The sequence below is a fragment of the Nomascus leucogenys genome, chromosome 21, assembly GCF_006542625.1.
Source record: "Nomascus leucogenys isolate Asia chromosome 21, Asia_NLE_v1, whole genome shotgun sequence".
NCBI classification, from domain to species: Eukaryota; Metazoa; Chordata; class Mammalia; order Primates; family Hylobatidae; genus Nomascus; species Nomascus leucogenys.
The window spans coordinates 54533855-54559764 of record NC_044401.1 but is presented as its reverse complement, the minus strand read 5'-3'; the positions used below and the strand labels follow the sequence as shown (position 1 = coordinate 54559764).

At 48.4% G+C, this 25910-nt stretch overlaps 1 protein-coding gene across 9 annotated transcripts in view; it reads right to left on the bottom strand.

Moving 5' to 3' along the window:
* ATP2B2 (ATPase plasma membrane Ca2+ transporting 2) overlaps positions 1–13863 on the bottom strand; it is a 388078-nt gene extending 374215 nt beyond the window's left edge. For 2 of the 9 annotated variants that reach the window (XM_030801577.1, XM_030801576.1), the window contains exon 1: positions 13714–13863. The gene's annotated coding sequence lies outside the window, so the exon portion shown is untranslated. The remainder of the gene's footprint in view (positions 1–13713) is intronic. The other 7 variants (XM_030801569.1, XM_030801574.1, XM_030801580.1 and 4 more) reach the window with 6 other exon arrangements.
* Positions 13864–25910: the final 12047 nt, after the last annotated feature.

The window sequence follows — 25910 nt, the reverse complement described above, 5'->3', positions numbered from 1 at the left end:
TGTATGTGTCTGTGTGTGTGCACAAGTGCATATGTAGCTCTATGCAATTTTATCACATTACCTTTGCATAATCACCACCACTATCAAGGTACTCAACTGGACCATCACCACAAGAATCCCTCGTACTACCCCTTTATAGCCGAATGGCTCTCTCCCCCAACCCTAACCTTTGACAACTAGCAGACTGTTCTCATCTCAGTAATTAGGTCATTTCACTAATGTTACATAAATGACATCATGCAGTATGTAACCTTTTAGGACTGGCATTTTGCACTCCTCGAGGTTCATTCAGGTTGTTGCATGTATCAATAGTTTATTCCTTCTTATTGCTGAGTACTGTTCCATGGGGTGGATGGACCACAGCTGTTTAACACATGAATGTATTTTTAATTCATGTAGGTGCTGCTGAATTGCCCTCAATGGGCTGTGGCATGGAAACTCTGACCAGCAGAGTATATGGCACCTATTTCCTCTCCATTCTCACCAATACTTGATAGCATCACATTTTTCAATTTCTGTCAGTCTGATGAAAGAAAATTGATCACTCTTTGTTTGGGGATATACATTTTCCTGATTCTACCAATAAAACACTTCTGGAAAACTCTTTGCACATTAAGGGGATCTTGGTCATTACAAAGACTTAAGTAGGGATGTCTGCCTGCCCCCTTCCCCCATCCTCTCTGCCGACAGCCCTAGAAGTCAATGCTGATTTTGGCAGCTGTGCAAACTGAAGGTATCTATGGCCCTAATTAATGGCTGGCCTGTATCCAAGCCATTTCCAGTGTGGTGTTGTGGCTCCTTGTGATTAAAAGGGGAAGTCTATCTCCCCAGTGTTTGAATTTTGGGTGACCCTGTGACTTGCTTTGGCCAACAGTGTCCCTAGAAGTGACACTGCTATATGAGTCCGTTTTCATGCAGCTGATAAACATATACCCAAGACTGGGCAATTTACTGCAGAAAGTGGTTTCATGGACTTACAGTTCCATGTGACTGGGGAAGCCTCACAATCATGGTGGAAAGCAAGGAGGAGTAAGCCACATCTTACATGGATGGCAGTAGGCAAAGGAGAGAGAGAGAGAGAGAGAGAGAGAGAGAGAGAGAGAGAGAGAGCCAGCTTGTGCAGGGGAACTCCTCTTTTTAAAACCATCAGATCTTTTGAGACTTATTCACTATCACGAGAACAGCACATGAAAGACCTGCTCCCATGATTCAATTACCTCCCACCAGGTCCCTCCCACAACACATGGGAATTCAAAATGAGATTTGGATGGGGACACAGCCAAACCATATCGACTGCCAATTCTGAGCCTAGGTCTCAAGAGTCCTTGCATGCTGCTTGCTCTCTCTCTCTCATAACTCTACCACTGTCACGTGAACAAACACAGGCTAGTGCAGACACTACATGGAGTAAAGGAGAGTTGTCACAACTGAGGTCATCCCAGACCAGCCTAGGGCCAGCCAACCCCTAACCAAGTGAGAGAGCCCACCAGGATCCGCAGAGCTACCTAATTGACCTACAGCAGACTACAGACAAGTGAGAGAACCCAGCCAGGACCAGAAGCATCATTTAGCTGACCTGTAGATTTTTCAGCAACAAGACATGCTTACTACTTTAAGATGCTGACTCTGGAGCACTTTATCACATCGCAATTGCTAACAGTGATACAGCAGTGCAGGAGGCAATCTTCGGCTAGACAAAGCTCCCTGCACATGCTGACATTCCCACAAGACAGATCTGAAAAAGTCTCTGGCAAAGTCAGTCTCAGATGTCTTGGTTGCAACATACAAAAGTCCCACATAAGTTCCCCACCTCAATCCCCAGCCCCCAGCCACCCACTCCGAGTAAGGAACTTGAACAACTTCTGTCAAAGATAGTTCTCATCTTAACATAACAGTGGGTGAGAAACCCAAAGTGGTGAAACTGCCTCCTCCCCAGCCTCACCCTATGAAACATGGTGTTTGCAGATAAAAATACTCTTTCCCCTCCTCTCCAACATGGAAACTGTCCAGGGTCAGCCTCCCACACACTTCCACTCAATTTCTGACTCTGGTTATAAAACCTTGTGCCCAAAAATAGATTCCAAGGGGATTTCATAGACATGTTCTCCGGCATAATTGCAGTGTTCCTGCAAACTTTGGGGAAATTCAATCTCACTCTTTGAACACACCGTCTTCAAAGCCCTGCCTCCCAGGTATTAAACATCAGGATGAGCTGCGATTGATTCCTCTCTCTCTCTCTCTCTGGTTCTCCCACAGTGAGGGCAGGTGTCAGATGCAGATGTTCTCCATGCTCTTCTGCCTCCTTTGGTTTCAGCCGTTCCTCTCCGTGCCCACCTCCAAATGGCCCGGCGCGGGGTTTCCGTAGCTGCCTGGACTTGCTGACTCTGCAGCCTCCTCTGGCTCCTGGTTGCTCTTCCTTCCATCCCCTGCCCTGCCCTCCCTCTGCTTCCCAGAAACAAAGGCAGCCCTGACACCCCCTCACTCAGTTCTGATCCCTTTAGTCAGTGCAGCTTCCCCCTTCCACCTCACACAAGTGCAGAGTTTGGGCAAGACAGAATGCTAGAAACCAACCATCCCAATCCCCTTACTTTTTGGGTGAAGAATGGAAAGCCAGACTGGCAGGAAAGCCAATGAAGTTAAGGTGAAATGTGGAGGTGGTAGCCAAGACAGAATGGGAGCCCAGGGCCCCCGCACCAAGGAGTCACCATTAGGTCTGGTTACCTACCAAGTTCCACACCAATAACAACACTATTGATAGTAAGAATAGCTCCATTATTAAATTTTTATGATATGCTTGGTACTGGAAACATTGAACTGTTACCATCATTTTACCGATGGAAAATTGAGATACAGGGAAGGGAGTGTTTTCCCTAAGGTCACATAGCTGTTCACTGGCAGGGCAGGGATTTGAAGTCAGATTCGATGCCAAAGACCATGGCTCCTCAAGCCCACCCTGAATCCTATTACAAACACCTCTCCCATTGTGCTTTTTTTGCTCTGCGTTTTCACTGCACCAAGCCTTTCCTAGGCCTTCTTGTCAGTTTCCAGGCTTCCCTTTCAGTCACTCCACCACCTGCTGGTCTCAAGTGGGCCCTGAATAGTCATCACAGCCCCTTTGCAGAAGGCAGCCAGCTTTTCAGAACAGATCTGTGCTGTAAGTCAGATCCTATGACCTCCTGGCTGTGTGACTTTGGGCAAGAAACCTCACCCTCTTAGCCTCAGCATCTATAAAATGGGGATAGAAGGATCTACTCCATAGAGACACAGGAAAGATGAGATAAAATAAGTATAAGGACAATACCCAACATATAGTAGGCCCTCCAGAAAGAGTCCCCTTTAGGCTGTATCGCACTCTCCTCCACTGTTTGAGGACACAGATGTTTTTCTCCACCACATACCTTTGCCCATCTGTGAGGCCTCTTCCTATGGATGCATTCCCTGCCCCCCACTGCATGGCACATACAGTCTGCCTTAGAGGCCAGGCCTCAAGTCCAAATTTTTCTTAGGTTCTAGCATTTTCTCCACAACAAAATTGCAACATCTTTTAGGACAAAGCCATACTATACTCTCTGAAGTACCTAAACCATCCCCTCAAATTGACAGGTGTGCAGCAAATCCTAAATCTCAGGGTTTGATGGAGAAACATCTACTGATTTCACTCACTCATTCATTCATTCATTCAGCCAATACTTTTCTCAATACCTACCACGTGCCTTGCCCTGTGCTAGCCTTCAAGGGACTTGGGAAAGAATAAGTCTCAATCCTTGTTCTCACATAGCTCCTTGCCTAGATGGGAGGCAGGAGAGCCAGCGCACAGTTGGGGCAGATGCTAGGGGCTGCTGCCCGGTGGACACTCCCTCCTACTTCCTGGCTGGCAGAGCCCTGACTGTGTCAGTTTCTACCTGTGCTCTCAACTGACTCAGAGTTAAGTCCTGGTCCATTTAATCCCTGCTGGGCTCATTCCTCGGCCATGATTGGTTTAGGCATTGCCACATGACCCAATTCCAGCCAATGAGACACAAGAGGAGGTTGGTGGGGATGTCTGGAAAAGAATTCCTCCCTAATAAAAGAAACACAGAGATACCTCCTGCCTTTTGTCCCTGGGGTGCTGTGAGATATTCAGGGGATGCTCTGGACAGGGGTAATGCCTTCTGGTTGACGGTGGCAGAAAGACAGAAGGACCATGGGTTTTGATAGCATGGATGAGCCACTGGGCTAACCAACTCCAGAGCTAATCCACCTTTGATTATGTGAGATAAGAAAGGGTCATATGTTTAAGTCAGCTGAGTCAGGAAATCCAATTCACTGAAGTCAAAAGCAGGCTCCCTGGCTCAACAGTTAGTACACAATGGTTAACACTCTGACAATGACCTGCAGAACATCCCTCCTGGACCCTGAGCAGCTCTGCCTTGCTTTGGGTGGTGGGGATAGGGAGTCCGAGGAACAGTTTCACAGAAAAAGTCTCATGTGACTAGTCTTCCTTTGCAAGGGTGAGCAGGAGCTGGCTTCTCACAAGATGGCATCTGCAAAGACTGGAGGCACGAGCCAGCCTGGGGTATGTGCAAAGGATAGGTTTGGAGTTGTGAAGGAGCCCACATACTATAATTGAGGACAATGGCTCCTTTTGCCACATCCTCTCCAGGCCTCCCTTTGCTCGTCTGTAAAATGGGGATGGAGACATTCCTTCCAAGGTGGTGGTGAGACTCCAAAGGGACTGGGCACATGAAAGCACTTGTAATTGCCTGACTCTACATAAATCATATCTGTCATCCACTCTTACCCTTCACCTGTGTGATGGTCTTCTAAAGCCCTACGGGACTTAAAAACCAGCTCCTTCTACTTCCTCCTCCCTCTCATCTACTTCCTATATCCTGGTTCCCTCCAGCCTTCCAGCCCAGCCACAATCACCTATTCATCTTTCTTCTGTCAGACCCTTTGCAAGCTGCCCCTAAGCCAGGAAGGATTTCTTTACCTGATCATATCATAGCTCTCTTCTCTTCTTTCACCCTAAACAGTTCTCTTTGATTCAGTGACTCCACTTCTAGGAATTCATCCTCAGAAGATGCCTGGACATGTGCCCAGGGGTCCACATACAAGAATGTTCATCACAGTGTTGTCTATAATAGCAAAATTCTGGACACAACGTAGGTGCCCATGAGAAAGGAATATGTTAAATAAATCATGGCGAAGCTGCTTTAAAATATAAGGTAGGAGTATATTTATTGATATTTAAGATGACCATTATTACTGAGTGAAAGAAAGGGATAGAAAAACAGAATATCTATTTATCTATCAATCATAGAGAAATGTCTGGAAGGTCATTTGACAAAACATTAATGGAGATTACCTTTGTTTTGTGGTGTTTAATTAGAGTTTTACTTTCTTCTTTGTATTTTTCAATACCCCTTGAATTTTCTATAATCATTATGTAACATCTCTATAATTGGGGGATGTGATAGTTTAAGTGTGTTCCACAAAGTTCATGCATTTGAAACTTAATCCCCAATGCAACAGTGTTGAAAGGTGGGGCCTTTAAGAGGTGATTAGATCATGGGGCCTCTGACCTCATGAATGAATTAATGTTTTTATTTCCAGAGTGGGTTCGTTATGGTGAGATTGGGTTTGTTTTAAAAGTGAGTTCGGCCCCCTTTTGCTGTCCTTCACTCTTGCCTTTCCACCTTCCACCATGGGATGATGCAGTAAAGAGACCCTCGAAAGATGGCAGTGCCATGCTCTTGGACTTCTCAGTCTCCAGAACTGTGAACCCATACATTTCTCTTCTTTATAAATTACCTGGTTTCAGATGGCCTCTTACAATAGCACAAACAGACTAAGACAATGTGAAGAAAGCTACTTTTATTTTGAAAAGAGAAAAAATACATATAGAATTCCAGCTAAAATCAACCTACTTTGGGCAATCTTCCTGAAAGTCATGTGAGACAGGATTGGAGAGTGTGCTATACTTCTGATGACCTGGATCCCCCTCCATGACACCCGCCTCTGCTTGGAAACTTTCTAGTGTGGTGAGCTCATTTCTGTGCCAGATCAAGCTCTATTGGTAGCAAACTCATTCACATTGTACAGGAATCTCACTCTCTGTCCTAAGTGTTCTGCCTTCTGTGCCTCACAGAAAAAGCCCAATGTTCCCCTCTCCCCCATGCGCTTGTCTCCACTCAAGTCACTCAACAAATAGCATGATTTCCTGGGAGATGTCCCATTCTAGGCAGAGCATGAGTAAAGGCCTGGAGATGTGCAAACAAGTGTCCCATTTCAAAGATGTTGTGGACTTGTCAGGCATAGCATGGAGAGATGAGGACAGGGTGAAACTGGAGAAGTCAACATATGCCATGCACACTAGGGAGACTAGCCATTACCTTGCAGGGCCGTGTCTCTCCCCCATTTTGTGTTCGTAATACCTCAAACACTAACATTTTTGGCATCATTCTTGAAGGAAGGAAAAGACTCAAAAACATCTCCAAACAAGTTGTGATTATTTCAGTCCATGCCCTACTGGCATCTGTTAGAATGGACTGAGTTATGCTCAGTAACAAACATGACCAGTGTGCCATAGCTTAAAACAAAGGCTTACTTCTCACTGATGCTACATGTCCATCATGGGTTGGCTGTGAGCTCTGCCCTGTGACATTCTCACTCAGAGAACCAGATTGAGGGAGGTTCTATCTCCATGCTGCCTTGATTGCCAAGAGAAGAAATGGGGAAAAGTAGCAAACAACATGGTGGTTATTAAAGCTTCCATCCAGAAATGACACATGTCACTTTTCAAAGCTCATTGGCCAAAGTAAGGCATGTGGCTATGACTAATGTCAAAAGAGGTAAACAAATTCAATTTATCATGTGGCTAGAGAGTAACGAACTGGAGATATTTCTATAGCATGAATGACTAACCAAACAAAATTAGTACATTAAAAAGAAGGGAGAAAAGAGGAAGAGGGGGAGGAGGAAGAGGTCAAGAAAGGCACTGATTTGCTGAGAGAGTAGAACTTTCCTGGCCTCATGCTCTTATCTACTCCTGATGGCAACGTTGGAGAAATTCCATTCAATGTGGCATCTGTCTCTATACCAGTCTCATATATGAAGCCTCTTATATCCCACCTATATGCTGCACCCTCCTTATACCCTCACCCTTCATGGCTCACCCAGTTCTATATTATGACTGCTAGATGTTCACTTCAACAGTTCATTTCTCCAAATAGCGCCAAAAGCAGATTTTTCAAGTTAATCACGAGTTGACAGCCTACCATGAGTTTCTGAGAAACACTGAACAGCAATCACTTAGGTAAGGTGGCCTCATCCTAGAGAGTTGTTTTCATTGTGGTTGTACCCATTGTTGTTGTTGAGGAGTGACAGTTTGTATTTCATAAGAAATGCATTCATCCAATGTATGATGTATTAACAACCTACTATGTGCCCAGGTCTGAGGATGCAATTTTTTTTTTTTTTTTTAAAGAAAAGACCCATCATTTCTTTTGTTTGCAACTTAGGTCTGCTTCCTATTTCTCGGGTTGCAGAGCCCTCTGGAAGCCTGAGGGAAGCTATGCCCCTGCAAAATGCCCAACCTTACAGACTGTTAAGTATGATGGAAGAAAGGTGGTCACAGGTTTTAGCACAAACATCTCCAGTCCTCCATCACTCTTCACACACATCTACTATGTGCCTATGTCTGAGGATGCAAATTTTTTTTTGGAAAAAGAAAAGAGCCAGTCAGTCTCACCTTCGAAGAAACATAGTGACAACTGGGCAACAGATACTGAGGCCCAGTTTTACTTTTTTGGGTACTCCTTGTTCTTCTCACAACCTCCCCCTATCGGGGCCTAACATTTCACTGTTTTCCAATCTCCCAACCTCATGAAGCCAGGAAGTAGCTGATAGCAACATCTTCATACCAGTGGGCTTCCAGCTACCCAGAGTGGCTTCCACAGCAGTGAGACCAGCTTGGAACTGAAAACCCAAGGACTGGATTTGAGATCTAGCTTCATTAATGAGTAGCCACCTTGTGTGGGAAAGGAAGTGGTATTTAGCCACATCACAGGCTTGCTGTGAGCATTAGAAAGTAAAAATTATATGTGAAAAGTGCTCTGTAAATTACAAGGTGATGACGATAGTAACACTAATAGCTGACATCCAGAAAGTGCTTACCGCGTGTGCCAGGCACTATTCTGAGACTTTGACTTGTCTTAGTCCTTGTCATTCTCCCAAAAGTACTCATGAGGCAGGCACTCTTAGGATCGCTTTTATAGATGAGGAAACTGAGACAGACAGAGCTGAAGCCACTTATCCAAGATCACAGCGACGCAAATAGAAAGCACTGACTCATTCCCAGGCAGAATGGTATAGAGAGGATGGAGCGACGCACAGGCGCAGCTCAGTGCTGATGTTTGTCTTTGCACACGGACACACTAAACGGACCTGTTCGGCCTTTCCAGGTTCATCTGCTTGCACGGCCATTCACTTGGGCTCAGCCCAGCACAAGCTTTGGTCATTTTCCTAAGTCCCATTTTTTATTTTTAAATAAGGAACCAGGTCATTACATCTCCCCAGAATCCTGCCTAGATGTTATGTTACAATGTCACAGTATTTATAGCACCTGAGCTGCTGCTGGAAAAAACAGGGAGGCATTTTCTGTCCCTGTCATATTCATTTTCCTAAGACCAATGGATATTCCCTTTACTCTGTGATGAGATTAGCTGAGGTTTGTTCATTCCCCCACTCCCATCATTCCTTTTCTCTGTAATTTAGGTCTGCTTCCTATTTCTCGGGTCACAGAGCCCTCTGGAAGCCTGATGGAAGCTATGCAGCCCCTCTCCTTACGGCCCTGTGAAATGCCCAGCCTTACAGACTGTTACATATGAGGGAAGAAAGGCGGTCACAGGCTTTAGCACGAACATCCCCAGTCCTCCATCATTCTTCAAAGGTCTCTCCTCTGGAGAGAATCCTCAGTGGCTCACTCCAGCCTTTCCCCGCCCCTTTCCTGGCTCCACCCTCAGGAGGCAGGGTGTCTTCTCTTATTGGTCAACTTGGGAAGAAGGCTGGGCTATGATCAGCGTCTCTGCCCTTTCTCCTCTTGGGAGGGAGTCCTGCCCGCAGAAAGCTTGTCCTGGCTGTGCCCTCCGTACCTGAGTGAAGCCTACCTGGGCAGGACCTCCACATGGTCTTCCTTCTAGGGAATCAGTTAGTAGGCCCCCATTTGACCCTCACCCTCACATGAAGCCAGGACCTCCAACTTTGCTTCTATTCTATTAGGGAGGAAAATTATATTCGGCTTCTCTACCTGCCACTCATTTATTCCTCAAATTGTTGGAGGAGTGTGGAGGAGAGATGCTATTTATGGGGCCCACTCCCACACCATCCCAACATCTGCCATTTCCTAGAACTCCGGATCAGCGCACACCTTTCAGCCCACACAGCCATTTTACTTGAGTGATTCTGGCTGGGCAGTTTATGGAAATCTCTTCGAGTCTCAGTTTCCTCATCTGTCAAAAGGGGTTTGTAATAACCATGTTTTCTAGCTTCTGCATTTGATGCTTTGACATCTGGGGCCTTGCTAACCCTGGAGGGGCTGTCCCTCCCAGAGACAGCCAATTACTTGACATAGTGAAGGACTGGCCCATGAGGGCCCCTTTCATAAATGCTCAGCCCATCTTCCCAACCACTTCCTTTATGGAGTCCCTGCCCACTGGGCCACACTGCCCTGCCCTAATCACCCAAGGCCAGGTACCATACTACTAGGAACAGCCACTGTGTCCCAGAGCCTGCTGAAACTATTCAAATTAGCCAACCCCGAGCCTGCTTACTCTGCCTCACCCGTCCCTTCCTGTGGAGACCACAGTAAAGGCTCTTACCCCATCTTCCCCTCACTCCCTCTGCCTCCTGACTGACCCTAGGGCTTCCCCATGTGGCCCTGCATGGCATAGCATGTCCTCGCTTCTTAGGAATCTCAAGTAGAGGCCATCATTTCCTGAGTGGTTGGCCTCGCCATAACTGAATAATAATAAAACTTATATTTTAAAATGATGATAATATCACCTACGTCTTAGGATTGCCATGAAAATAGATACACATGGAAAAGCGCCTCACATAGCACGTGGCATATGGCAGGGGCTTAAAACCATGCTAGTTTCTCTTCTCTCTGCCCTATCCATAGCTCTCCTCTTCTTTCTACCTTTCTTCACCCACCTCTTCCCTGCTGTCTCCTTCCAAGTATCAGCTACATAATTTGTGGGACCCAGTACAAAATGAAAACGTGTAGCCCCCTGTTCAAAAACTGCTAAGAATTGCCATATGGTGACTGCAGAGCATTAAATCCAGTGGGAAGCCCTTCTTAGCACAGGCCACACATCCGCAAAGCCGGCCCTGCTCCCTCCTCCTTTCCATCAAATTCTCTTCTGCTTCCCAAATATTTCTAGCCTGATTTTTCAATCCCAAGGCCCCAGTAGTTAGCTCCCTTTTTTGGGTTTAGTTAGCAGATTCTAATTTTTAGATACCATAAAGCTTCAATAATTCCACTTAATTGGAGAGGGTGGAAAGGAGGTCAGTTTGAATTAATGAAAAGTCTGAGAAATAAGATATTACTAAAGAAATGCAGTTTTATTACTCTGCATCAGATTTATATGACAACAGGGGAGATACAAAGAAGAGGGAAGGGAGGAGGAAGTTAGAGTTTCTTGTATGCAATTTAACACAAAGAAAAGATTTAATTTATAATGAGCATATTTTCTTATTTGCAAATTATGCTACTAAAAATCCTCTCCCTTAAGTAGGTTAATATTTCTCTTGCTGGCGATCAGTCTGCTTAGTGAAACTGTTCTGCTGTTACAAATGCTAGCAAAATTCTTCCACAGTGATTCCATATAACAAAATGATTTCCATGACCTTTCAGGCAGTCCATAGTATGGATTGGGTTATAGCAAATTCTTGTCAAGAGAAATCCTGCACAACGAATTCTCTCTTTGCTCTCTACCTACAGAACAGTCAAATCTTCAGAACATCCTTCTAAAATTCAGAACTTACCATGTACCACAGCACCAGGTTTAGACTTAATCTCTGCTGACTCCTGCTGTTTCAGACCTAGCTCTTGTCCTGTTGCCATTGGATCTGGACCTATTGTGGGGGTGGTATTCCTAAATAGATCGTATACCCCTACACCTCCAAGCCCTAGCAATCTGGGCCTGTAATGTCCTCCCCACAGTCTGTCAAAGTCATAACTCATGTTTCAAGGTCCAGGTTAGAGGTTTCCTGCTCCAGAAAGCTGCCTCTGACTTTTCCAGGCAGACTCTGTCTGCTCCCACTGCACATCTGTTACATCATTTGTGCTACTGCCTACAAGTCCTCTTTGAGACAGTGCAAGCACTTGGACTTTGGGTCTCACCCATTTCTAGGGAAGCATGGTAGCCCAGCAGGTCAGTAGCAGAGGTGGTCCCAGCTCTACTAATAACCAGTTGCATGTAGATGGTAATACCGGCTTCATAGCATTGTGAGGATTAAATCAGAGGAAACCCCAAAAGCGCTTCGTACACAGCCTGGCAAAAAATAATTGCTCAAAAAATATTAACCTTTCTCCCCAGACATTGGTATATAAACTCCACAAAGTTGCAGAGTGGCCCTGCAGCCCAGTGTGGTTGGACCTTCCTGGTTTATGCTCTGTGGTCCTGGTATTTTTATTAATAGTGCCCTCTCTCACTCTCAAGGTATCTCAGTTTGGATGACAAACTATATAGCCAGCCTACATAGCTGGGACCAGTTCTGTTTTATTTAGTAATATGCCCCTGGCACATCAAACAGTGCTGAGCACATATTAGGTTCTTAATACAAATTCATCAAATGAACAAATGAGTGTGTCTCTGAGAGTGCTTAGTAAGTGCTTGCACCTGGTAGGAGCTTGATTTCCGCTAGCTGTGGTTGATCTCTCTGTATTTCTAAGTGCCTCCTGACTCAGACAAGCCAAGAATCAAGGCTTGGGGAGTGAGTGAGTGAATGAATGAATGAATGAGCCCCACCCCTCTGCCATCTCCTCTGTTGCCAATAGTACCCCTGGGGGAAGGAATGACCTCACACAGAGGTGGGGAGAAGAGTGGTACAGATGGAGGAGGACTGAAGATGCTGCTGTTCCCACCAGACTGTATGCAGAGGGGGCCTCTTCCTGGCGCCATGGCCGGGTTTTGTCGTCATTTCCGTTAGACATCAGGTATTGGTTTCTGCCATGGCAGCAGCAGGAAATCACAGTCCAGAGTTAGCCCACCCAGTGGCTCCAGTGGGCTTCTGAGGGCATTGGGACAGCTTGTCTCTACCTAACATTCTATAGACAGGCACAGATGCCCAAGAGCCCAGCAGGTGCTGCCCCCTACCAGCCCACACAGAGAAGAGGAAGGGCACGGGAATGATTAACCCTCTCTGGCTTCCCTTCCAGGGCTCAGAAAGGAAATTACACCAGCTGGTAGCCAAAATGTTTTGGATACAGACCATACACTAGGCATGGACATAACGGTGAGAACTTTAAGAATATTAATTGATTCAGCCATTAGAGTAGCCCTAGAAGGTGGGGAAACTGAGTCAGAGAGGGGCAGTGACTTGCCAGAGGTCACACAGCTAGTAAGAGACAGTGTCCCAGAGCCCAAATCCCTCAGGTGTAGGAACCAAAGAGCAGTCCTCTCCATCCACTCTAACCCGTTATAAGGAAGCCCAGTTTTCAATCCTGCCCCCTGCTGTGTGACCTTGAGGCCAACTCACCCTCTCTGGGCCTCATGTCCCTTTCCTAAGGCTAATGTTCTAGGAAGCAGTGCTTCTACAGCTAGGACATCACCAAAGTCCAGAGTATCCCGTCCTCCTGAGGCCTCAGGTCAAGGAGGGGTGGCCAGGCCCTGGGTGAGTCCCGGTGTCCTGAAACATGCTGTACTGGCCTGTCGTGAGGGCCTGAGGCACCTGCCCAAGTCTACCTTCCGAAGGAGGCTTAGGCACTGGGCTGAAAAATCACGCTGTGGATCTGACCTGAGGACCCACTGAATGTGGGGCTTCCGAGCTCCTGTGTCACCAGGTGGGAGACCCGTGCGTGCTTGGGGTTAGGGCTGTGGCCAGGGGGGCCAGGAGGAGGGGAGCTAGGAAAAGGTGAGGCCGGAGATGCGGAGAGCACTTGGCAGAGGTGCTCTCCTAGCTCTTCTTGCACCTGTGCTCCTAGCAGCTGCAAGTCATCTTTGGGGAAGGGAGAAGCCCCCAGCCTAGGGTGAGTCTCTGCAGCTCTCAACCTGTCCCAAGCCTGCAGAAACCAGAGCCAGGAGAAAGGGGGCCCCCACACTGAGGAGAAACCAGGTGGGGAAGTCGGATTCATCTGGGAAGAAGAAATAGGGGGTTCTAGCGTACCGGACGCCCCCCCAGCTCCGGGGCTGCTCCGAGCCCGGAAAGTTTTCGCGCAGCAGGCGCAAGGCGCGCCCCCTTCCCTCACCCGCAGGCGCCGGGTCCGCGGACGCCCACCCCGGCCCGCCCCGCCCGCCGCCTGGTGCCCGCTCAAGGTCACAGCTGACAACGCGCCTGCCTCCGCGGGGCGAAGGGACCAGGACACGCTCCGGCTCACGCTCCCGCCCTGGCCCGGCGGGGGTCTCCGGGGCCGAGCGCCCGCGGAAGGGAAGCCAGCAGGGAAAGTGACAAGAGACCGAGCGAGAGGGGAAGAGGCCCAGAGCCCGGGCCCGGCCGCCCCTGCCTCACCTGCGCCGGCTCCGAGAGCGAGATGCTGCCGCCGCCGCTGCCGCCGCCGCTGCCGCTGGTGCGCGCCCGGCCCGGCCCGGCCCCGCTGCGGTTGCGGCTCCTCTGCCGCGGCTGCCCCGCGCTCGCCTGCCCCGCGGCCCCGCCGCCGCCCGCCCGCCCGCCTCCCTCCCTCCGCCGCCGCCTCTGCCACCGCTGCACTGCGCTCTGCCCGCCTCCCCCTCCCGCCCTCCCTGCTCCCTCCTCCCTCCTCCCCGCGCGCTCCCCCTCGGCCCTCCCCAAACTCCTCACGGAGAGCGCCCCGCGGGACCAGAGCGCGCGGTCCCGCCCGCGCCCTCCTCTGCGCGCACCAGTGGGGCTGCGGGGAAGGGTATCCAGTCTTGCCCCGGGGCGTGTCTCCAGGTACCTCCATCAGCACAGTCCCCTGTCCCCGCCCCACCCCCACAGCCAGCCTGGCCCTGGGAGGCATCCTCCCTGTTCTTCCCCAGGGGTCAGGGCGCCCCAAGCCTCCCCAGCACACAATAGCCTGTGAACTGGCCACACGGGATGGAGCGAGTTGGGTGTGGAGTAGGCAGATGGGGAGACCCGCTTTGGAGGAGGGGACCAGTGGTCCAATCCCAGGAGCTCAGCCTAAGGGCCCTCAGAGGCGAGAAAGGTTAGGGCAGCGGCCAAGGGCACGCTTAGCCCCCCAGCCTCCAGTCTGGCTCTGATTAGGGCCTGGAGGAGTCCAGGACAGTGGCCCTGCCTGAGGAGAAAGTTGAAAACCCCAGACACGCACCGAAAGCACCTCCCCAAAGCAGGCTTCCCCTCCTTGGCTCAGGCCCCAGGTCCTTGAAAAGCCGAGCTCCACCAGGAAGCCAGGCCATCTGACTCCCAGCGCCTGGGTCTGCTCCATACCATCAATTAATCATGCCCGCTTGTTTATTTATTTATTGGCTTTATATAAAGCCAAATGCACTGCTCGCAGGAAGTGAGGAGATGGGGAGGGGAGGGCCTGACCATAGTCACTCCCCTTCCCAGGCCTCGCTCTGACGAGTTGAAGAGCTTGGGGGGGGACCCTGGGGTCTCAGTGTCTGGAACATCTGCTTCCTGGGAGTGGCAGGGATGCCCATTCATAGTGCCAAAATTCAACATGGCCTGCTCTCTGCAGCCCTGGGATGGGGCAGAGGACATTCACGCCTGGAGGCTTAGGCATAGGAAGGAGAGAGGGGGCCAGGGAGGCCAGTGGAGAAGGCGATCCAGCAGGTGTGACAGGGGTGTCTCCAGGCCCTTCTTGGCCCAGAGCACTCCCTTCTCGCTGCTTGGCGCTCAGCTTGGCAGGCAGCACTTGCATCTCCTGCCGTGGCCCTGTCCTTTCCCTGGGCACCCAGAGGACATCACCCCAGGGATGCCCCCAATCCATATCTCCTCCTACCATCCTCATCCCAGCTAATGGCACTGCAGTGCCTCCAGATGGCCAGCTCCAGGCACTGTCCCTCAGCCCACCCCAGCACCATGTCCTCCCTGACGTGCTGGGCCTGGAATCTGCTCTTCTCTCTGTTGAAGGGCTCTTCTTAAGGTCCCCAACACCTCTCTTCTGGACTTTCACAGCACCATCCTCTCTGCCTCCATTCTGCTGCCACACTAGCCTTCATCATGCCCAGTCCTGCTCTAAAACCCTTCATAGCTCCCCAGTGTTCTCAGAAGTCTCACAGCCCCAGTATGCCATGCAGGGCCTTTCACACTCTGGCCTCAAGTGCCCTTTCCACTCCTTCCCCACCTGGGTTGCCAGTGCCCCTCCCAGCACACCCTTAGCACTGTACCATGTCTTCCTCTCTCTTCTTTTCCTCCTGTGAAATGCCTTTTTCCTCTCTCAGTCTCTGCCCAGCCACAATGCTGAGTCTTGGCCTTAATTACTATCTTTTACGAAACCTTCTGAAACCAGCAAGCAAGTTGAGAAGGCAAAAAGAACAGGCATGAAAAGCCGCACCATGAGAGGTAGCTCAGTGCAAAAGTGAGTGACACCACAAAAGTCCTAGTGACAAAACTCACCTTGGGCATACCTTCAACTCTGAGCCTGTTGGTTCATCTGTTAAAAGGTGATAGGTTCCACAGCCTCACCCAGAATAAGCACTCAGTAATTGGGGGCTACAGTTCTTTTTCAGCATCTACTGTATGCCAAGGCTCTGAGATTTACAGATTATTGGGTAGGGACTTGAGGGATGGCAGGGATTTCAAACTCAAATGTGTAGAAGGACCAGGCATTACCTAGGGAGGTGGGCTGGTTCTGGCTTATCGCTTTCTCCTCTGGAATCTACCAATAAGAAAAAGCAACAGTGTATGTGAGGTGGCAAACAGCAGCAGGCACTGGCTCTGTATGGGAGGTCATAGGGAGTAGTGCGGACTGTGGCATCTGTGGTGTCAAATGGGTACAGCCACTACCCAGCTCCCCTGGATGGTGGCTAAGCAGGGATGTGGGCCTGGACTGCCAGTTTTCCATTTTTTTTCCAGAGAAGGTGAACATCTGGATTTCTATGTGAATACTCTTGGTTTTTAAATGTCACCAACTGATAAAAAAAATTTTAAACTTTGAGAAGGTCAAACAGAGTTATAGCTGCCATAAGGTTTTGGCTAGCATGCTGGCAGCTGCTGGGCTCTGGGTGAATAGGTGGAAGATCAATGTTGTTCATGACACACACAGACATACACATACAGCCTTCTCCTCACTCTGGCAGGATGTCGGGGGTCATGTCCACCTCAGAGATGCAGGGGTCATGGGAATGGAGTGGGAGCAGCACCTCACTGCAGCTGAGAGGAGCGGGAAGGGTGGGAGGTGAGGGATCAAATCCCAGTCCTGGTTCTGATTCTGTCCCTACTGTGTGTGGGAGCTTAGACAGGTCAGCTGTCCTCGCTGAGCCTCAGTTTCCTTCTCTGAGAATGGGCAGGCTATGTGTGTGTGCGTGTGTGTGTGTGTGTATGTGCACTCACACACGCAGAATTACCTGGATGGAGCAAAGTTTACGCGAGGTGACCAGCATGTGCGGACTGAGGCCACAGGAGGCTCCACTGCCAACATCGACACACATCTGGTCATGAGGAAGCCGCGACAATCTGGCCACCCAGGAGAAGTCTCAGTCCACTAAAAATAGGGCCGTGAGAGACTCTTAAAACCTGAGGCCTTCTTGAGAGATGGTGAGGGCAGCAGGTGATGGGGAAAATGGCCACTTTCCTCGGCAGGATGAGGAAGAGACAGGGAAGCAGCTGGTGCTTGGTGAGCAGGTGCACCTGTCATCCCCAAGTTCATAAAGAGAAGAGAAAGGAGCCCTGGTTCCCGTCAGTCTGTAGCAGAAGCAGGGGATGGAAATATCCGAGAGAGAAACTGGGAATGGCAGGGTGGTCCCAGGTCCAGACTTGGAAAATATGCATGGGGCCTGTGAATGCCCCTTAAACGTGGTTTTCATGTGCTGGGGCTAAAGGTGACTTTAAAAATATTCTAGTTCCCACAATGACCATGTGCTACTATTGTAGCCACAGTAAAAGTGTGTGCCCACACCCAAAATATCATTCTATGAAGCAAAAGGGAGGCATCTAAACCAATTGATAAGCAAGATGTTCATACGATGGAAGCCACCTTTAACATAACGTTCTCCAAGCTGGATTTTCACCTAACTTACGGGGAGAACTTGTTACCAGAATCTGGAAAGAGATTCCTGGCCCTGTGCAGGTCTCCTGAGTGGGAATCTCCAGGGCACGGAGGCTGGAAATGTGTTTCTGACACCCCACCCCACCATGATCAAGAAAGTTTGGCTTAACTCTAAGCAGGCATTTCTTGAGCAGGGGTTAAAGGAATTACAAGCCAGGTCTTTCCCATTAAAAGACTCTAAATGTGGCCAGGAAACTTCAGTTTCTCCTAAACAAAGCAGAATGATATACTCAAGTTACAAAGTGCCACCAACAAAGATTTAACAGGGTTTTCCTCCCAGGGAGAATGTGGGTTAGAGAGGAGGACATTCTACTCCCTATATTTCAGATCCTGTTACAACAATATTTCTGTGTTTTACTGGTGCAATTTAAAAATTTAAATAAAAGGGACAAATACACCAAGTGCTGCCATAGCCTGGGAGGAGAGTAATTAATTCTCTAAATGGCTAGTGAGGAAGACTTCAGAGGTGGAGTTTTAGCTGGGTTTTAAAGAAAGAGTAACAAAATTACAGAAACAATCATTAAACTCTGTTAAATGTCAATTACTCTTCTTAGTATTTGAAATATACTGATTTCATCCCCCCAGCAATGCTATAGAGCAGGAGTTTGTGAGTGAGGCTATTCATACCCCAGCCTCCCCAGCCCCTAGCTCTGTGGAGGTGCTGGCTTCTCACACTTGCTCCCTTCTCCTGGGGATGTTGTCCTTGGCTTACGGGAACCACTAGGTGGCAACAGCCTCCGCACCTCTGCGGTGCAATTCACACACCTGTCATCCCCATGGAATCAGGCTGAGAGTGGACTTCTCTGGGAACCTCATCTTTGCTGGCCCCCATCCTGCCTGTCTTCTTCTACTATGGATTTCTCCTGTGAGCATACCCTAAATAAACCCCACACATAAGCATCCCCATCTCAGGCTCTGCTTCTGGGGAACCTGACTTCAGATCATTTTCTCATCCCCATTTTGCAGTTGAGGAAATAAAGTCACAGATCAGCAAAGGCACTGATCTAGAAAGGGGAAGAGCCAGGCCAGCTGACTCCTATCCATCCTAGAAGGATGTTTCTAAGAGCACAAGGAAACTGGAGCAAGGCATGTCAGGCAGACAGAGCACATGATCGGGGCACGGAAATGCATGGAAGGGAAGGGGTGTGAGGGGTGTGGGGCAAAGTGAGGCACAGGAGAGAGGCAGGAGGGAAGGTGAGCTCGCAGACATAGGTCCTGGGAGCCGAGCTGAGGATTCATCCATCCACTGATCCGACACACGTGTTCCTGGGCTCATGGGGAGCCCAGGAAAGAAGATGGACCCACACAAGCTCAGGTTTGCACAAACCCAAATGTTCAGGAAAACAAACCTGGGCCTTTTTAGCTGGGTTCTGTAGTAAGGGAAGGTAGGCACAGATAGAGATGGTGGTGGTGGTTGAGGGGTGGGGCTAGAAATAAGGGAAATGCATTTGACTGCACTTCTCCAAGAAAGAGTATGACCATTCGGCTGAACCTAGGCCAGTGTGGCATGGAAGGGCAACTCTGGCTCATAGATATCTTAAAGGACTGATAGCACCATGGGACTGTGTTTATTAAGATGGAATTAAATGAGGACAAAGAGCCTGTCCTGATTTGTGGTACTAAGGATGCAATCCCTCAAGTTCAGATGGAAATCTCCATCTAACTTGAAAGCCATGTATTTGATGGAGAACACTGGGGACTCAAATTGACCATAGATTTAATATTTGCCAGGGTAGCTGCTGGAACAGTGAGTACAGTTGTAGGCAGGAAACCTTGTCATGTCAGAAAACTGCAGACAACACTGGGGATGGAGAGGAATCTTCAGGCTGTGTGTGTGGATTGTGATGTCCCAGACAGGCCAGATGCATTCTGTGGGTAGAAAGGGTCGAACACGGCTACCCAGAGATCAGACTGCTGCCTCCAAAGAGCAGGACCTTTCTGAGGGCTTAGGCTGATCCCCTTTACTGGGTGGGACCCCAAGAAGTAAAAGGAAGAAGGTGGAGGTGAGGAGGGCTGCTGAGTCCAGGGGAGGAAGAAGGGCTTTTCTCCAATAAATATTTGGTCTTTAGACATCATCTTTAGAGAAGATCTAATCCTTTTGATGGGGTGACTTTGCATGGCATCCAACAAAGGTGCTGGTATTGCCTCATTCCAATCTTCTGGGCAAACGTGTAACTCTTCACCTGATAACCCTTGTCTGACAGCAGACACACCATCAGCACACATACTGGACAAGCCAGACCTGGTGGAGAGTTGGTACCCGCTGTGAGCAGCCCTCAACAAGTAACTGATGGGAGTTGGTGTGTACATTCTCCAGCTCCCTTGCCCTCGGGGAGGATGGCTCTGAGGCCCCGAGGACCCTACTGAGACTGAGCTCCGGTGGCCCCCAGTGGTGGGTTGCTTAATGATGCATCCTTTGCTGGCCTTTCCCTCCCTGCCACTCCTCTCCCCTCACTGGTATTTTCTGGAATCAATTCGCAATTAAACTGCTTGTACTTGAATCCTTGTCTTGGGGTTCGTTTATGGGGAAACCAAATCCAGGAGAGCATCATAGTTAAACTTTGAGGTGTTTAAGGATATCTTACAAAGTTTCACAGAGGAGTTGGATTAAATTTTGTTTTACACCCTAAAACTGCAATAATTATACCAGTGTGGTATTGGCACATGAAGAGATAGACATACCAGTAGAACAGAATAGAAAGTCCAGAAATAGGCTCCAGTTCACCCAGGACGTTAGTATATGGTAAAGGCAACATCTCGAATCAGTGGGGTATAAATACTTAATATATGATGTTGAGACAAACAGGTGATCATGTGGAAAAGGATGGTTCGATCCATACACCATACACCAATGCACACCCCTTGAAATGCCATGTGGACCAAATGTCAAGTGGATCACAATTTTAATTTAATTGCAAAAGCATGGAGCCAGGAAGTGTCAAAGTTTGGGCAAACTCCTTTAAAAATTTGGAGTGGGTAAGGCCTTTCTGACACTCAAAAATCCAAAAGCCAGAAAAGATAAGATTGATGAATTTAACAAGATTTTAAAAATCTTTTAAAATTCTATGTGGCAAATAAAAGACAAAAAATAAATTGGAAAAAATGTATTGCAAAGGCTTAATAACCACAATGTGTAAAGAGTGTCTAGAAATCAAGATGGAAAAGATCAGCAATCTAATAAAAAATGGGCAAAGGACATGAGCAGGCACTTCCCCCCAAAATAAATCCAAAAGCCTTTTAAATATCTGTAAAGCTGCTCAAGCTCCCTTATAAGAGTAATGTATTTAAAAGCTCACTCATAGACCATATGAGTCTGATGCAAGCTATTGGTGAGGCTTGGGGAAACCTGTGCTCTCATCCGTTGCAGGTGGGAATGTGTAAATCTGTTCAGCTCCATGGAGGGAGCTGTGCAACATCTGTCAAAATGACAACTGCAGCTACTCTGCAATCCAGCAACCCCGCTTGGAGAAATTTGTTCCATGGATACACCAGCACACACTTGGAACATGCTATTCCTGCAGCATTCTCCAGAATAGTAAAGGGCTGGAAACACCCCCAAGAGGCCATCAGCTGGAGACATGGTAGATAAATGATGGAACATCTACACAGTGAAATACTCTGCAGCTGTATAAAGAATGAGGAAGCTCTGTATTCGGTGATGGGGAAAGAGTGCCAGGCTCTCTTGAACAAACAAGATGCAAACCAGTATATATCAGTATATGTAACATTCTTTTTAAAAATGGCTTTATTGAAATATAATTTACATAGCATAAAGTTCACTCATTTAAAGTAACAATTCAATGACTTTTACTATATTTGTGGAGTTGTGCAACCATCACCATAATCTAATTTCATAACATTTTTGTCATCCTCCAAAGAAACCTTAGTGTAAGAAAGGGAGGAAAATGAGAAAATACACACATACACACTAACACACACATACACACTCACACATACATATACACACACACAGGTCCACACACACTCCATACATCTCTGCATGTGTTGCACAAGTAAAATCCAGAAAGGTACAGAGGACACTAACACAGATAGGGTTGGGAAATTGTAGGTTCATGTGACACACTGGAGCTGAGTGTGATGGGAAGGGCTGGTGGGAAATGAGCTGGGACGAGCTAGCTAGGCCAGATTGTTTAAGGCCTTAAATACCAGGCCAAATAATTTGGATTTTGTTTCCCATAGAGTCCATGCTGTCCAAAAGAACTTTCTGGGATGAAGTATTCTGTATCTATACTGTCCAATATGGTAGCCACTAGCCACATGAGCCTATTGAGCCCTTGGGATGTGGCCCATATAACTGAGGAACTGCATTTTACATTTTATTTAACCTTAATTAATTTACCTTTAAATAGCCATCTGTGGCTTGCAGCTATGGAACTGGACAGCACAGCATAGACCATGGGGAGCCATCAAAGGTTTTGCAGGTGAGGAGTGACACAGCCAGATATTAGTTTCAGAAAGCTGGGAAAGGATAGATTCCAGGAGAGCAGATGGAGGCTGCAGACAGTTGGAGAGGTGGCCATGGCAACATCACACAGAGAAGGGGAACACTGACCCAAAGTAAGCACCCAGGGCTGGATAAGAAGGGATGGGTTTGGGAAACTTTTAGAAAGGAATGTAGATAAGTCGATGGATGTGAGGGTGAGGAGAGAGTTGAGGATGACTCTGCTGTTCTTGTTTTAGTAGCTAAGGGGATCTTCTCCCTCTTCCCCAGCTTCATCCGGCTCCAGCCACGCTGGCCTCCTCCCTGTTCCCCCAACACCAAACGCACTTATTCAGATCTCAGCTTTCATCTTGTCTTCTAAGGACAGAAGACATGCTCTATCTTTCTGTGGCTTGCATCTTTCTCTGAGGGCCCTGCTGTCAGGCCTGTCTTTTTCCTCCTCCTGTTGGGAGGGGACTGCATCTTTTGGTCGTCTTCCTCTTCCTGTTGGGAGGGGGCTGTGTCTTTTTTGTCCTCTTCCTCCTCCTGTTGGGAGGGGGCTGTGTCTTTTTTGTCCTCTTCCTCCTCCTGTTGGGAGGGGACTGAGTCTTTCTGGAGCTCTTCCTCATGTTGGGAGGGGGCTGTGTCTTTTTCATCCTCTTCCTCCTCGTGTTGGGAGGAGACTGTATCTTTTTGGCTCACTTCTGTATGCTTACTGCTCATCACAGGGCCTGGCATGGAGCAGGCCTCTAAATGTAAGCGGAGATGAGTGAATAAGGCGATAGGAAGGAAGGGTTGAGAAAGCCTTTTTACCCCAGCTTTCCCAAAAGGACTGTCCAGAGACCTGGGAAGAGGTGCGATGGCCGCCATGGTAACCAGCACCTGTGCTGAGGTTACAGGCTCTGGGACGGGCCCAGAGGACAGGGTCCTGGTCTTTCCGGCCTCTCTAGGCCAACAGCCGGGATGATTTAGAAAATCAAATCCACCCACTCTACCCCAAGCCACTGCTCCTTGCTGAAAAGGGTGTCACACCATCCAAGTAAGAATAGAACGCTCATCAGAATCCTCAAGGAGGAGGGCCCAGTGGACCCCATGGCTCCGTGCACTGAGCACCATATCAACCAGTGAAGCTAGGAAGGTGAATGGGACAGCCGGGGTCCTGCTGCCCCATTGAGCCAAATGCGATTTCTGGCCCTGCCTCTGGCCCATCATGGAACCCTGAACCTCCATCTTCTCATCTAAACACTGGTGGTAGTGATTCCTATTTTGCAGTGTTGTTGTCAGGAGTAGAGATAATGGACATTAAAAATTGAATTAAGAGAAATACCTAATGTAAATGATGAGTTGATGGGTGCAGCACACCAACATGGCACATGTATACATATGTAACAAACCTGCACGTTGTGCACATGTACCGTAGAACTTAAAGTATAATTTCAAAAAAAGAAAAGAAAAGAAAAACTTGGCCCATAGTGTGGCTGCAATCATTGTTATCTATCAGGAAAGCCCATGACTCATGAGGCTTCAACCACCTAATTAAAAATAGTAGAGAGTCCAGAAGACTAGGGGTGAGCATATTCAGCCTAGAAATGAGGTACCACAGTCAGAGATGATGATAATAATCACAATAATGGCAATTATATAGAGCCTGCTATGTGCCAGGCCCCGTTTGGATGCTTTGCTTTTACCAGCTCATTTAATCTCACAACATCCTTCAGGTAGATGCCACTTCACAGATGAGGAAATTGAGACAGAGGTGAAGGAACTTTCCCAAGATCACACTATCCTGACTGTCCAGTGCCTCTGTGCTTTCAGCCAAGCCTTTCCCTCACTCTCAGAGAGGACACACTTCACTGTTAGAGCCCGACTCTACTCCTGACCTGGAGAACTGGCCCCTAACAGGAGTGTGGGTGGCCATCTGGCAGCCCGGTGTTTGTTAGGTGCCTGGGGTACCAGGTGGGTGACTTGGGATCAGCTGATTCAGGAACAGTCAAGGTCCCAGGCCTCAGGGTTGGAGGGTTGGATTGGTGGAGAAGCTACCTCACTTCTGAGCCTCAGTTTCCACATATGTAGGGCAAGGGGCATAGTACTTGCCTTGCAGGGCTGTTGCAGGCATTAACTGGGCTGCTCTATGGAAAGCACTAAGCATGTCATAGGGGCTCTATGAATGCCAAGTCCCTCCCACTAAGGAACAAAGGCACCTATGTGGAGTGATACTTGGGGCTACTGGAGGTGGAGAGAGGAGGAAGGATTTGGGGTGGCGCCTGGAATGGAACTGGAGCCCAAGCACCTGGCAGGGAGGGTTTTAGGAAAAGGGCTGCCACCAGCTCCAGCTCAGGGTAGAAGCTTCCTGTGCCTACCCAGGACTGAGCCCAAGAATGGAACCAGGAGAAATGTTCTCATTAGCAGGGGAAATGCCAAGTTTGTCAGCACTGATTACAACAATTAAGTTGTGTATAAATGTGGACAAGGAGGGCCGGGCACGGTGGCTCAGGCCTGTAATCCCAGCACTTCAGGAGGCCAAGGTGGGCAGATCACCTGAGGTCAGGAGTTCGAGACCAGCCTGGCCAACTTGGTGAAACCCCGTCTCTACTAAAAATAGAAAAATTAGCCAGGTGTGGTGGCAGGCGCCTGTAATCCCAGCTACTCGGGAGGCTGAGACACAGTAATGCCAGCTACTTGGGAGGCTGAGACAGGAGAATCACTTGAACCCAGGAGTGGAGATTGCAGTGAGCCAAGTTTGTGCCACTGCACTCCAGCCTTGGTGACAAAGCGAGACTCTGTCTCAAAAAAAAAAAAAAATGTGGACAAGGAGAAGAAAAAATAGAGAATGAAAACAGTTCTGTGTTGTGTCTCTTTTTTTTCTTTAATGCTGCTGTACTTTTCAAGAAAAATAAATCAGAAAAGAATGAATCATGATGGCCCTTGTCCTTTTCCTTATATTTTCTGCCCAAGACTTTCTGTTGGCTAAATGTAGAATGTAGCAAAGTTACACAGATGAATGAGACACCCCCCGCCACTCTCCATCCAAGCTCACTGGCCTGTATGAGGGGGAAACAAGGCAGGACTGACAAAGTTCCCTTTTCTTAGCCCAAGGTCAGCCAGAGAGGCCTCTGGGATGAGGCAATCTGGAGTTTAATCTTAGGCTGTGAGTAGAAGTGGTCCTAGAGGACAGTGTGTGTGAGCACGTGCTTGTGTAGTGTGTCTTGGTCTGTCCAGGCAGCTACAACAAAATACCATAGACTGGGTGGCTTATAAACCACAGAAATGTGTTTCTCACTGTACCAGAGGCTGGGAAGTCCAAGAGCAAGGCGCTGGTAGAATTGGTATCTGTTGAGGCCCATTTCCTGGTTTGTAGAGGACCTTCTTTTCACTGTGTCCTCACATGATGGAAGGGGTAAGGAAACTCTCTGGTGTTGCTTTTTTAGGTTACCAATCCCATTCACGAGGGCTCCATCCTCATGACCTAATCACCTTCCAAAGGCCTCACATCCTAGTACCATCGCCTTGGGGGTGAGGATTTCAACATAGAAATTTGAGAGGGATATAAGCATTCAATCTATAGCAATGCATATGCATGCATGTGTGTATGTGTATATGTGTGTGTGCATGTGTCTATGTGTGTGCATATGTGCGTATGTGTGTGCACATATGTGTGCATGAATGGGAGAGAGAGGAAGGGCATGCCTGGAAGTGGGCACAGCAGGAGCAAAGGCAAACAGGTGACAGCAGCATGGGACATGGAAGGAACTGAAAGTGACTCAGCCCCGGGAGTGTGATGCAGGACACTGAAATCATGGGATACACGCCGGAATGATGAGTAGAGGCTGGAACACTATAGTCCTCAGAAGATGCAAGATGGGGATTTGTTGGATTTCACCCTAATGGACACAGGGAGCCAGGGGTGGGCTCAAGCAGCGTGTGACATGATCAGAGCAGCAGGGATGCTTTTCTGGGAGGGCTTCTGCGACTCCACCAACACTTGTCGCCCCTGGACCAAAGTCTTGTCCTGGTTTCCATACTTCTCCAGCTATGGCAGCCACCTACGACCTGATGTAACACAACCTGAAACGTCTT